The sequence below is a fragment of the Hoplias malabaricus genome, chromosome 13 (genome assembly GCF_029633855.1).
Source record: "Hoplias malabaricus isolate fHopMal1 chromosome 13, fHopMal1.hap1, whole genome shotgun sequence".
Classification (NCBI taxonomy): domain Eukaryota; kingdom Metazoa; phylum Chordata; class Actinopteri; order Characiformes; family Erythrinidae; genus Hoplias; species Hoplias malabaricus.
Genome location: NC_089812.1, coordinates 38,922,674 through 38,935,538, shown reverse-complemented (window position 1 = coordinate 38,935,538; position 12,865 = coordinate 38,922,674). Strand labels below are relative to the sequence as shown.

The 12,865-nt window shown below is 42.7% G+C and overlaps 1 long non-coding RNA gene across 2 annotated transcripts in view; it reads left to right on the top strand.

The window, feature by feature from the left end:
- Window positions 1-6,894: 6,894 nt before the first annotated feature.
- Window positions 6,895-12,865, top strand: part of LOC136664392 (uncharacterized) — an 88,119-nt gene continuing 82,148 nt past the window's right edge. For both annotated transcript variants that reach the window (XR_010795137.1, XR_010795136.1), the window contains exon 1: window positions 6,895-7,076. This is a non-coding gene — a long non-coding RNA (uncharacterized lncRNA). The remainder of the gene's footprint in view (window positions 7,077-12,865) is intronic.

Below are 12,865 nucleotides of genomic sequence, written 5' to 3'. Positions count from 1 at the left end.
ACTCCTCACAGACAGTCACCCGGAGGAAACCCACGCAGACACAGAGAGAACACACCACACTCCTCACAGACTGTCACCCGGAGGAAACCCACGCGGACACGGGGAGAACACACCAACTCCTCACAGACAGTCACCCGGAGCGGGAATCGAACCCACAACCTCCAGGTCCCTGGAGCTGTGTGACTGCGACACTGACCTGCTGCACCACCATGCCGCCCAATATAATACAATGAATTATTAATTATTTTAAATTCTGAATGATGTTGAACAATTCTGCACGAAACAATGGGCAAACATTCCATCATAAATTCCGCAAATAAACATTCATTCATTCTCTGTAACCCTTATCCAGTTCAGGGTCGCGGTGGGTCCAGAGCCTACCTGGTATCACTGGGCTCAACGCAGGAACACACACTGGAGGGGGCGCCAGGCCTTCACAGGGCAACACACACACACACTTACGGACACTTTTGAGTCTCCAATCCACCTACCAACATGTGTTTTTGGACTGTGGGAGGAAACCGGAGCACCCGGAGGAAACCCACGCAGACACAGGGAGAACACACCACACTCCTCACAGACAGTCACCCAGAGGAAACCCACGCAGACACAGAGAGAACACACCACACTCTTCACAGACAGTCACCCGGAGAGGGACTCGAACCCACAACCTCCAGGGATCTGGAGCTGTGTGACTGTAACACTACCTGCTGCTCCACCGTGCCGCCCAATAATGATGTAACATAACTTACATACTTAATAGAAAACTCACTGCTTTGAAACTCTTGAAACTCTAAAACACATGAAACTCTGATGGACCAAGTAGAAGACTAGTATTTTCTAAAGGTCACATAATAATACTTTCCTTTTTTAACTGAATCCCCACACAACTTATTCATTGCTTGTTTTCCCTCAGTTATAAAATGCCACCAAGTTGGGAGGGTACAGAATGGCACATGCTTTCTTCAAGACCTGTGAAGCCATCCACTCGCTCTTTTTGAACATCTGCTAACATGACTAACGACCTGACTATATTATTTATGTCACAGACAGCTCCATTGGATACAGTCACAGTGACTGACGGGGTGAGAAAGAGCCTGTGATCATTTTGAAGTTTTAGCTTTTTCAAAGCGTTCTGACATTTCTTTTGGTAAACAAACGTTTATTCTAAATTTGCCTGTAGCACATAACAAAAGAGCTGAGACATGCGCACGTTTGCCATTGTGTTGCATCAACATTCTCTTTAACAAAGTTAATACTCCATATTGAATAAAACCCCAACTTATCCAGGTTTGAAAGATGTTTTTTTTTTGGGTCGTTCAGGGCCCTTGTTGTTGTGTCTGGCCAAGGGAGGATTGTCTTGACTTGCCAGGCCAGTCCAGCACTTCCTGACTACATAGCCATGCTGCTGCAACACATACAGAACGTAGCTTCATGTTTCCGTGTTGAAAAAAAGCATGGTTACCCCAGAAAATAAAAACTAGGCCATGGACCAGAACACATATCCAGTCTTTACACTGCATTATTTTAAATACAGGTCAAAATGGATCTTTAGCATTTGGCGCAAACATTCTTTTTCTCTTTCATTTGTCTCGACGTGTTTTGAAACTGAGGTTTGTACGTTCAGTGGATGAGTGAATGGGAATTAAATATTTGCATGTATGAACTCACATTCGTTTACAATGTTTAGGATACTGACAACGTGCTGCAGACTCCTTAAGAGACCAGCTAGCTGATATTAGCCAGAATAAACATGATTCCTGAGGTACCTGGCAAGATATTACTAATAGCAGCTCTGTTCTCTCAAAGGCATTCACCCATTTAAAAATGTGGCACTGGCAATATGAAACACACAGGAACAAATGTGCTGATGTCTGTATTATCCAGCAGTAATCAGAACACACTGAGTACACTTAGCTGGGCCTATTTTTCCAATTTACTCTAGATCAACACACAGATTAATAGAGCTTGCTTGCCTGGAATACGAATGTGTGTATCAAATATATGCAGCATTATATATGAAACAAGGATGGGGCCTTTTTACTGTAACACCCCAGAACATAAAAACAAATAATATAAACCAAATTTCACATGACTGCAGTATGTGGTATCAGACCAGTGCCTGTAATGCTGAATTCATATAATGACTTTAGACTTTGGTGAAACAGAATTTCCCCAAATCTTTTAAAATATTTTGCGCCAGTTTAATCTCTGTACAACTAAACTGTATCCACAGTTAATGTTAACTTCAATAGGATATTGCACCACGTCTGTATGTTTCCTGAAAGATGAATGGCATATTTTTCTGATGCCCTTGTGGTGTGAACACATTATTGTTTCATTCATTCATTCAAACACTGGACCCTGGAGTTGTGTGGCGCTATCTGACGCTATCTGAAGCAACACATGCTGGAAAGTGGACTGACAACTCAAAAGTGTCCGTAGGTGTGAGTGAATGTGTGAATGTGTTGCCCTGTGAAGGACTGGCGCCCCCTCCAGGGTGTGTTCCCGCCTTGTGGCCAGTGATTGCGGGTAGGCTCCGGACTCACTGTGACCCATGGAAAATAAGAAGTATTAAGGTGGAATGAGTATTCAATAAGACACTGGAGAATAAGGTGAAACTAAACGCTTAAATGAATGAATTGTAAATGAAGTGAAATAGTGGCGGCTCGTTCACGTTCTCCACACTCGTGGCACATTCTTATTAGCTATTACGGTCCAAAGTCGTTAAACTCATCTCTTGCTCGTTCGGCTGGCAACCCGGTCGAGCTTCACTTCTGGGGAGGAGGAGAAGGAGGAGGCAGACAGCTCTCTCCACTTCTTTGAAACTGCTATAGTTCTGATTTTAAACTCTTGGTGTCAGTGTTACTGATTACTCCTTTAAAAAGTGGGACTATTTTTCAGCAAAGCAACTGAATCCACTAACTTGTTGACAGAATCTGATTTTGTCTCCTTCAAGCAATACCTACACCGAGCGAGTGTTCAGTCACATGTAGGATTTTGCTCTGACAAAAGAAAGAAGCAGACTTTCAGTTGCAATGGTGTTATCTGAGCTTCAGATCCAATTGAATACTAAGACGTCATGCACTGATTTAAAGCCCTTCGTGGGAGAACAGAGACTGCTTTTAGATGCAGCCGAAGGGAAATGCCAAATATAAATGGAAACTTAGGTAAAATAATACCTTTTATATTTGTCCTTTACTGTGTGCTATAGGTTCTTTCATTCTCTGTGTTATTCCAGTAATACTAAGTAAATTAATGAACTGAACTGTAAATGGCTTTAGAGTAGGTCTAAATGTGGTATATACAAATCTAATGTCAACCCCCTACTCATCTAAAAAGGAGCGAAATGGTGCACAACCACACATCATCTTTTCCATGAAGATACTCATTGGGTGTACAATTATGTGTTTTTATGTAACATTCATTGTCTGTAACCACTTATCCAATTCAGGGTCACGGTGGGTTCGGAGCCTACCCGGAATCACTGGGCGCAGGGCAGAAATACACACTGGAGGGGGCGCCAGTCCTGTACAGAATGACAAACACGCACTCACACCTACGGACACTTTTGAGTCACTAATCCACCTACCAACGTGTGTTTTTGGACTGTGGGAGGAAACCCACGCAGACACAGGGAGAACACACCACACTCCTCACAGACAGTCACCCGGTGGAAACACACGCAGACACAGGGAGAACACACCACACTCCTCACAGACAGTCACCCGGAGGAAACCCACACAGACACAGAGAGAACACACCACACTCCTCACAGACAGTCACCCGGTGGAAACCCACGCAGACACAGGGAGAACACACCACACTCCTCACAGACAGTCACCCGGAGGAAACCCACACAGACACAGAGAGAACACACCACACTCCTCACAGACAGTCACCCGGAGGAAACCCACGCAGACACAGGGAGAACACACCACACTCCTCACAGACAGTCACTCGGAGGAACACACCACCCCAGTAAACAATTAGCCGTTGATTCAACGTTGAAATAACGTACTGACTGCTGACTAATCAACGTTCTCTTGAGGTTGAAAATGAAAGTTGAAAAGACGTCCAAACACAGACATTGAAAAGACGACTATTAGACATATTTTGGACATGCATCAACGTTATTAATTGGTCCCGAAATAAATTACTTGTATAAAACGTGTTTTGGACGTCCACTGACGTCATCGATTGATCACCACTTAACTAACTTATTAAGATGGATTTTGGACGTCCGTTGACGTTTAACATATGTCCTTGACGGACAGACTACTTTTAGACATATTTTGAACGTCCAGGGACGTTCCTTGTTTACTGGGACACTCCTCACAGACAGTCACCCGGAGGAAACCCACGCAGACACAGAGAGAACACACCACACTCCTCACAGACAGTCACCCGGAGGAAACCCACGCAGACACAGAGAGAACACACCACACTCCTCACAGACAGTCACCCAGAGGAAACCCACACAGACACAGAGAGAACACACCACACTCCTCACAGACAGTCACCCGGAGGAAACCCACGCAGACACAGGGAGAACACACCACACTCCTCACAGACAGTCACCCGGAGCAGGACTCGAACCCACAACCTCCAGGTCCCTGGAGCTGTGTGACTGCGACACCTACATGCTGCGCCACTGTGCCGTCCCATATTTGTAACATATTACTGTCATTCAAAATTCAAACATGCTCCTGATCTTTCATCATTTTATGGTGAGTGATGTGTAGAATAAAAAATGAGACCAATCAACCGAACAAACAACAACCCACCACCAACAACAACGTATTAATATGCTGATTTCACTGAAATTACCATTATTGAATCACTAGACTACAACTCACACATTGTTTTAAATACTAACAGAACAAACCCTTACACATTGCATCACTTTTTCTGTCATGGAATCACGAACCCTGCGATTCTTTTTGCTTATTTATTTTTTAAGATTTTTTTTGTCATTTTTACTATGCAACAGTTACCAAAAAAAAAAGAAAAAAGAGCAGAGGAATGTGTGAATTTTGACTTACAATCATTTATTACCAAATAACAAATAAAACAACAACACGAAACATGCTTTAAAACTTATTTGTACACCTAATAAAATATTCAGTGCAATGTGTATTCCTATTTCATCATTCACAGAGCCTTTTCTAATTCTTTTACGTTGGCTTCTCAAACATAAACGGCCACCCCAATCACCCCGTGCTGAGTGAATATGACCTGCTGTAGCTTGTTGTTAACAGTAGGCGGCAGTAGTAGAGCTGTTTTGTTCCGTGAGTTTCCCGCCTCAGTCTCGAGCTTTCCTCAGACGGCGATAAGCGTTCATGAAAACGAGTTAAGAGTTCTTCCTTCTGATTGTTTTCAGGTGAGCAGTGGCTTGAATGTACTAAAACCTTTCTAAAACCGGTAAATCAGCTCACATTTAACATATTTATACTTTTTTGGCGTTGAGTCGTGAGTTACTCTTTTTTTAAAGCGTAAATGGACAGGCCCCGAGTTCTAAAATGTCGGATATAGCTGGTGTTAACGGCTTTAGTCTGAACTAAGCTCATGAACTTAAAGGCTAAGCACCACTTAATGGACCTCCGTGAATATTCCACATTATTGTAGTTACTGACAGATATAAGTATGAATTAAAATGAAAATAGCAGCTTAATTTGCTTTAAAACTGACAATTTTATTAAATTGACGGAAAAACCCGAGCTCTCTACGGAAATTCTCGAACGCGACCGTGACGTCACTGGTGGACAACAGCTGAACAACGCCGCGGTAAAACACCGTTATGACTGACTGTTATGACAGTATCTAGCTAAATAACCAACATTATTCATGACAATAGCCTAGCAATAAGCTAAACTCAAATGTAGAGGTACCGTTATTCTTGTAAATGTGATCGAAGTCGAACTCGAATTCCTCCGACACTATAAACCTCCGTAATGCAGCTACGTAGCCGAGTATAATCTGAGACACCGAGTTTAGCGAGTCAAGCTAACGTTAACTAACACCAACTAAAACAGGCGAAGTGAGTGTCCTCACCCTGTTTACCTCCATGTTACAGAGGCTCTTCAACACCTTTCGTTGGTCTTTTAAACCTTATTCCTTCAATTAGTAAGAAATAACATGTTTTCTGACTCTCAATAAACACAAGTTAGGAACTCAAACTCCACTGGATTTATTTGTTTGACACTTTCATAGAGCTGCTGCTTAGACTTTAACGCTGCTAGAACTCTCTGTTTGAGCAGTGTTTTTATATTTAGTTATTTTGTCAGTTTTAACGAATATGTAATCATGATTTCAATACATAATGTAATGAATTTAATATATCATACATTTAATCAGGTTTTGTTGCACCAACATCTGTGAAAGTTGAATTCTGTGATTGTTGTTTTTTTTTTTATCAGGGAGGGAGCAGTATTTTGCGTAAAAATGAGCATTTATTTGAGCAAGGTTTGACCCAAGCCTACCCAGAAAACATTGTACAGAGATCGGGAGTTGATGACGTCATGTTGTAAAACAAAGCAATAAGCCACAAAAGGCCGTGAGTTACTGCGACTGTATTATGCGGTTGGTTTTGGCACGACGTGATGCGGAGACCAAGACTCGGCCGTTGCACCAATTCTCCGGAGAGTTGCGTGTAGAAGCAGAACTGCCAGAAAAGCCATGAGCTCGCTGACAGAAAGGCTCCAGCTTAGGTCTTATCTGTGGGCTTCATGGACTGTGCAGGCCGTGATGATCCTAAGCATCTCTCTGTTTATCAAACACAAAGCTCCTTGTCCAATGCTGTTAGAATTAAATAAATAAATAACAGTAAAAATGAGCATATTATTTTGGTTTCATTCATTCATTCATTCGTTATCTTTATCCAGTTCAGGGTACAGAGCCTACCTGGAATCATTGGGTACAAAGCAGGAACACACCCTGGAGGTGGCGCCAGTCCTTCACAGGGCAACACAGCCTCACACACGCATTTGAGTCGCCAATCCACCTACCAATGCATGTTTTTGGACTGTGGGAGGAAACCCACGCGGACAAGGGGAAAACACACCAAACTCCTCACGGTATTTTGGTATTATTTATTTATTCACCCATACACATTTTTATTTTTTTAGTTGTTTGATTCTTTTTTTTTTTATTTATTTTTTGTTTTACAATATATTGTTGAGGTATTTTTTTCCCTGTAATTATTCTGGTTTTAATGTTTTATATTGAACATAAACACTCATGCAGTCTGGAACAGAACTGGTGCCCAAACACTAAAACAAACTCCCATAAATACGACCTTCAAAAGCGCATTTGAAGAATTTATAATGCATAATAAAATATCAGAGAAAACGAACTGAAAACAATCAACGATACCTTGGTGTGCTCCGGCGGTTTCGCAGAAAGTCAGATTTGGGATGGATTCACTGTTATGAACATGTTCAACACAGATTCCCTCCCAAAGTATACCATTTTTGCTGTAAGTCTTGGAGCTGCGGTGTTTTTTTTTTTTTCCCCCTCTGCCTGTCTTTTCAAACTTTTCTTTCGGGGAGGACAGCTGTTCTCATCATCCGTTGAGCTGCTGTCTTCTGTTGACCCAGTATCGGAATCCTCTATTGCCAAAGACAGTTCCTCGTAGTCATCCATGGAATTCAGCAAAGCTATTGCGGGTTTAGTTTTCTCCAAACTGGTGGCAGTAAGAAAAAGTAATGATTCCACCGCGTCTGTACGGACTCATAAAAACATGGCTTCAGGTGAAAATGCGTGGGGCGTGAATGGCAGGAGCTATTCGAGTTGGTGAATGCTCGTTTGCTCGGTCCCAGCCAAATGACAGACTCTGCTTAGTTCAATAAAAAGGGAAATGTTTCTCCAACAGGGCAGAGAAATTAACCAGTTAATCAAATCCAAAGTATAAAGGAAACAAAAACATTAAAAAAGCAATTCTAAAGTAAACTATAGCCAAGAAAGCAATTAGTCTAGACTGACTGTAATCTCTCTCTCTCTGTGTGTGTGTGTATGTAAATGTGTGGTGCAATAAGAACAGCAAAGATAAACCAAAGGACATAGATATTTGGAGAGTGCTCCTCTACTATGCTTCATTTACATAAGAAAGGGTATCTAATAATCTACCAATGGGCTGCAAGAAACGGTGGGGTGGCCCCAGGTTCTGAAAAACCTGTCTAGTGTTAAAACAGTGGCACATTTCATGTGGAATTCTGATGTTCGGATGTGAAGCGGTCAGAGGTGTGCATGTATTGTATGTTTTACAACGGCTTTGAATACGGCTCAGCCAATCATATTTTAGGACCAGAACTGTCTGTTTTATAATGCCTTTCAAGGTTCCCTGCAGTAGTGCTTTAGTTTGAAAACGTCCTCTACACCCCCCACCCCCCCTTCACCCCCACAATTTGTTTCATGCAATTTGTACAGTTTCTTATCAAGGCTTCCAATGTGTTTGTGCGTGGCTTTATGCATTGTTTGACAATTGCACGTAGGTTTCTGTAGCGAACAGTGATGGATGGGGAAAAGCTAGGGCTGGGCGATTTATCGATATATTAAAATATATTGAGGTAGAACAGAGCGGGGTATGGAGTGAGGCTATATCATTTATATCGATATTTTACGTTTTTAAAAGTGTAAAGATTGTACAGGGATATTCTAGGCTCTGCTCACAGCCCTGCCCCCACCTGCGTTTTCTCTCTCTCTCTCTCTCTCTCACACACACACACAAAATGGAGCCATGTTATATGTAAATGATTCAGATTTTACCGGTCAGATGAGTAGCAGAACCGGCTGTCTGCAGGGAATGCCAAAAGGAGGTAGAATGTGGAGGGGGCTCCCAGCCTATTTCACCACTTACAACAGCAGCACACACTTCTGTACAAAGCTGTTAAACTCTGAGGTGCTGCAGCTACTGTTCTGAAGTATTCACGTCCCAGTACAGTTCCACTAAACCAGTTCAGACAGCATTGCAAGCTTCATTAGCTAAGTACGAAGTGGCGTGGTATTACTGAAGCGATAGTTTACTACACAGCAAAGGGTATGCTCCCCGTCTCAACAGACTACCCAATTTCTGCGGGAATCCCTGGCTTTTATGGCACTACTAAGACCTAGCTAACGGACAAATAAGATTTTCAGAGATCTGTTTACTGCTGCAGCCACATGTTGTCATTTAACTAACGTGTCTGTTTGTAATGCTACTATTGAAGCCACTAAACAGCACATTTTTTCTCGCCCCAACAAAAAAAACCTCTAACACACGGTTTCCAAAGTTTCTCTTTTTTTGTCTTTGGTCGCAAAAATGAATGGGGAACGTCATATTTAAATATTCATTTGCATTGACCGTTTAAAGGTATACTTGGGCGTTGAAGAGGCAGGGCTTTAGGCTGGTTCATGTACACACATTTGAAGAATATGCTGGCTATGCATTTGTATGTCTCTCATTTGCCCTCTTTGTTCCTTTTAACCCCGAGCTCTGTGAAAATCTGGTAAGCCTTGTGTCAGTTATTAGGAAATGTTGCATGAAACACAGGACACTACCCTCAAGTCTGAATTACTCCAGACAACTTCAAATTTAGAGATCCACATTATAGACTGCCAGCTTTTACAATATTAATCAATCTTATGTGAAAAAATCTGTGTAGCCAGTGGTGGTTCTGCAAAACTACAGTTGTCTGGTTTTGTTTGTACAGTCGAACCTCTACCTACGAACTTGATCCGTTCCGTGACCCGGTTCGTAAGTGGAAAAGTTAGTTTCTCCAGTCAATTTTCCCCATTTAAAATAACGGAAAAGCAATTAATGCGTTCCAGCCCCCACCCCGAAAGTCACCCTTTTTGCACTGATATATGTTTACAACACTCTCATATTAGTAAAAAAATACATGTAGCATGTGGTACAGTGGTAACAGTAATAAAAAAGAAATAATAAAGTTGTAAGTGGTTACACATCGCTACCTTGAAGACGTGACGACTGGCTGGAGGAGTAACACAGGCACTGGCTGGAGGACTGGGAGGTGGGGGGTGGAATAACGGACAGTAGGCGGTGAATGTGGGGAGACGAAGCGTAGATACGGCTTAACTTAGCACGAATTTCGATGTCTGCTATTTACACTAATGCTAAATTGCTAAAGCTACAATGTGCTGATCTTAAAAGCTCACTCAAGTCTGGGGGCGCTGTGAGACTCGCCTATTGGGGTCAGTGGCCATTTCCAGCCGCCGGCTCGGAGGAGGCTCGGGTTCGTTTCTAGAGTCGTGGTTCATTGGTGGAGGCAAAAAATATTCAAATGCCCGGTTCATATCTTGGAAAGTTCGTTAGTAGAGGTTGCACTGTATCTGTCTTTGTCAGTGATGTGTGATTTTTGCCCGTAACGTCACCAGCACAAGAGGCCCAGTCGTCATGGTCACTTTACTGATAGATGCTATCAGAATATGTGACCCTTAGAACTACAGGGAAAAACACAAAAGAATACCCAACATAGTATTTGCAGGTGATAGACAATCTCTTCTCTGCAATTTTATTTTCCACACTTTTTTCTGTGCTGGGCACATTGAATTGGGCTGCCTGGCAACTCTCAAAGCCATGGCTCCCAGAGCCTTTCAATCATCCTGCTACTCAGACTGACACAGTACTTCCGAAAAAAACTACACTGAACCAGAATATTCATAGCACTTCTACCTCTCCTGAAAGCTAAAGAAAAAAGTTTGGACTGTCACTAATGGCTATTGAGTACATAAACCCCAGGACATCACATAATGATATTCTGCTTTTTAATGAACAGTTCAGCGCTAAGCTTGCATACTGACCAAGAATATCTTAATGAAAGCATACACAGCATAAATGGACCCATCAGAATTAGATTTGTACATGCAAATGGCATGAAGGGAACTGGCATGGGAGATGTCAAAGCAGCTAGCAAGTAGAGCCATGAGGCCTGCAAAGCACTGGCGCACTCATTAGTATGGGGATGACTGTATGAGACTCAGTAGTCAGACATGCAGGTAACAAAATATTATGCTGTCTCCTGTAGGGACTACAGTCTCAGGCATCAAAGACAAACGTCCTGAAATTCCAGCCGTTCACCGGCTCGTTAATAATATTTTATTAATTTACGGGGGAAAGGAAAGTTTTAGAGAAACCTCTGATATATTGAAATAGGGCTTCAGGGACAACTGCAGTTCTCTCAGCAAGTTGAAAATTAAAACATCCATTGGCCACTTCATGCCTGATTTCATGCCTGCTTACAACTGCCTCCACAGGACCTGTAGAATGAAGGTGTACTAATGAGAGAGAGCTCTCTCTTTTCCCATTCTGCCACTTATCTGCACCTGAAGTTGACCCTCAGGCCTCAGTTCTGATTCTGGAAGAAACTCGGCATGATGCACCTCGATCAGCTTAGCCCAACGATGTCATTTAGGGTTGAGGTTTCATCCCAAGAAAACTCAGCATGGGCAGCACAAACAACATGAACGGTTGTAGTGTCCACCATGCCTGGACCCAGTTCAGCCCACGGAGCAAACAAAGTTAGGATGTAAGCTTTGATGCACCACTGCATGGACGCTGGCAATCCAATCCGTGATGTTTTGACCTTGTGAAACCGCTGCTCAGCATGGCCAACTTACGCCTCTTTCACACATGCACTTCGGAGAATTTCTAGAGAAACATGGGGTCTGGAGATATTCCCAAGCAGTTGTTCACACATTCAGCTCACAGCGGGACATATTCTGCCTCAGGTGCGTGCTCGCAGCGGGAGATGAAAGGTGTTTCAGGCATGGCGCGCAGTGCTTGTACAGTGCGTGCAGGAGAAACTCTGGAACATTTCTATGAAGTGAGATCAATGTCTTTAATGCGAGAGCGCAAAAACAACACTAAATCGAGCAAGTCAGACTCAACGAGCGCACAGAAACAAGAAAACCGAGCGAAAACAGCGACAGCGAGAGCAGAAAAACAAGCACCGTGCTCGCTTCCTGTAGCGCCACGCTCTCGTTTCTGTTTTCAGTGCACGCTCCACTTTTTTCCTCGCTTCTGAAGTTTGCGCTCGCTTCTCAAAAGTCTGCTCACTTCTCAGCACCAAATCTAGTGACAAATAGCTATTTCTTGTAGACGATAATCGCTGAAAACACAGTTTACTCTCTGCGGTGCCTCTGCTCCAAGAGACATAGCAGCAGTCGGCACAACAGCTCACGCACATCAGAATGAGCTGTGAATATAGAATTGTGCTGCCAAAGACATTTACATTTAATTTATTCATTATTCTGAACTGATATCACAGACGTGACTGAGACATTCAGCTTTATTCAAACAGTAAACACACGTCTTATGAATGTATGACGAGGGACTGAATGTGCGATTGGACTTGGAAACAACATAACAGCATGGCGTCACACTTACCAAGCGGATAGATCAAACAGACCGTAGAATGTGAGCTGTGATGTATTTCCGATCATAGATACAGGAAATAGGAAATTGCTCTCAGCATGTGAGGATCAGTGTTTTATAGACAACACGCCTCAACCGCATCAGCCAGTGCACTACCACCACCCTGTTCTCTGACCTGGCAAAGCATTGAGGCCACTACCAACTGTGTCTCTTATGGACCCTGATGACACACAGCAAAACATGCTTTGTGTTGTGATAGCAGCGATTGGGGGGGAAAAAATGATATACAGGATCCCTGCAGTGCAGATTGCTCAATGCTCAGAAATACTGGTACAAATCGATCTACTCTTCAGTATGTACCACACCAGTCTCCAGAGGGCTATTGTTAGAAACAAAGTTACTCTTTTTAAAAATGGCCTGAAATTGAAGATTCTTAATGAAACTTGGTCAGCTATAATAGCACTAGTGTTCACCTTAAATCAGTCCTTTCTT